Below are 1,800 nucleotides of genomic sequence, written 5' to 3'. Positions count from 1 at the left end.
ATAATTCAGTTTGGAATTCATAATAATCTTTTCCAACAATTTGTTAATCTTTTTTAATAATATAAAAATTTGGAATTTTTATTTGAAAAAAGATTATATAATTATGGATATAATAATAGAAAATTTTACGGAATTTGATTCTAATAGAATTTAAAATTGATAATTCTTTATGTAATTAAATAAAAAATATTAATTATGTTAAGTAAAAAAAGTGAATTATATTCTCTTATAAATAAAAATATTATAAAGTATGTATTTTTGTTTATTGTTTATAATTTTTTGATTACGTAACATTACCATTCAACTACTATGTAGTTACCCAAGAAAAAGTTGTTTGTCTTAATTTAGTGGAGAATTTTTTATGGGTAAAAGGGAATACTGGACAATTTTGTACTTTATGAACACGTTGAGGATGAGGCAAATATAATATATAAGACGTTGCATTTTATTTAGCATCTAATATCTGATATATTCTATCTGATTCTATGATGATGAAATATATACCCCTATTGTTACGGAAAAAAATTTGAAATATACACGTATATATATATATCGCTTGATGCGGCAGCCATAATCAACCAACAATTAAGCGTCATTTTCTTCCCTTTAATTATTGATTTATTGAAGGTAACCAACACGATGCATATATTATTTAAAAAAAATTATATAATAAGACAACATTCTCTCTGTAGGTCCTTGTTAATTAATTACTTTTTGTTCGTCATTTTACAATATTTTTCTCCGTTTAGGTATTGACCAAAATGCACATCTATGTGCTTTCATATTCTCATTTGAGATCACTTGCTTAAGGTCAATGTTGGAGAAAATCCGGGTGTGCTTAAGTAGCTTGCTGTGGATGGGTCAAATTCCATTAAAATGTTAGAATGAAACAAAGAAAAGAAAAAAAGGGGTTAAAACTCATTCGCTTCACACTATATCTATTACCAAGTAGTGGTTCGTAATAAAAGCTTAGCTTTCACACTAATAATAGAATTTTATTGGAGTATATACATATATTAATAGTGCATAAATAGATAATCATTTAATTAAAAATGACTTCTAAAATTAAAACATAGTTAATAAAGTAAAGATTTAATAACTCTTAAATTAAATTAATAGGGAGAATTCACATCTAATTAAAAAATACAAATTTAATAGCACAATTAATTTTATATCTCATTTTTATTACTTTATTAATATCTTAATTTTGAATTTTTTTTTACATAATGATCATATTGATAGTTATTGATTTTAAAAAAATATATTCTATGCACACTAAATCAATCATCAAATTAATTACGGTATATTTTTATATTTCATTTAATTTATTTTTAATATATATTTTATATTAATAATTGATTTAATGACAAATTTTATTAATAAACACGTAGTATGATTGATTAATTTATTATTGGCAACAATTTCCACCGTTTAATATAGTCATGTAAAAAAAATATATCAATAAATTATGTTAAATATATAATAAATTAATGACTAAAATTAGTTATTAATATTAAATATATATTAAAATATAAAATATAAATTAAAAATAAATTAAATTATTGTGGTGTTTGGCATGTCATTTTCTATCCCCTACCAATAAGCTAATTAGTAGTGTCTCTTTTCTCACTAAGAAAAAAAGAAAGAAAAAGTAAGGGTAAAAAATAAAAGTTGCATAAAGGCTTCCTTTTATATATAAGTGCTGGCTTTTTCTGACACAAATTAAAGTTTTGGATATATAGCAGCTCCTCCGATCCTTTTTTGAAGTGATCAGAGCCAGGATTTGATTTCACAAATCAA

At 22.8% G+C, this 1,800-nt stretch overlaps 1 protein-coding gene across 1 annotated transcript in view; it reads left to right on the top strand.

The window, feature by feature from the left end:
* LOC107461774 (zinc finger protein WIP3-like) overlaps nt 1-1,800 on the top strand; it is a 10,054-nt gene that overhangs the window by 4,427 nt on the left and 3,827 nt on the right. The gene's annotated exons all lie outside the window — the stretch shown is intronic.

The sequence above is a fragment of the Arachis duranensis genome, chromosome 8, assembly GCF_000817695.3.
Source record: "Arachis duranensis cultivar V14167 chromosome 8, aradu.V14167.gnm2.J7QH, whole genome shotgun sequence".
Classification (NCBI taxonomy): Eukaryota; Viridiplantae; Streptophyta; class Magnoliopsida; order Fabales; family Fabaceae; genus Arachis; species Arachis duranensis.
The sequence above is the reverse complement of the archived record's forward strand: the minus strand, read 5'-3'. Positions and strand labels throughout refer to the sequence as shown.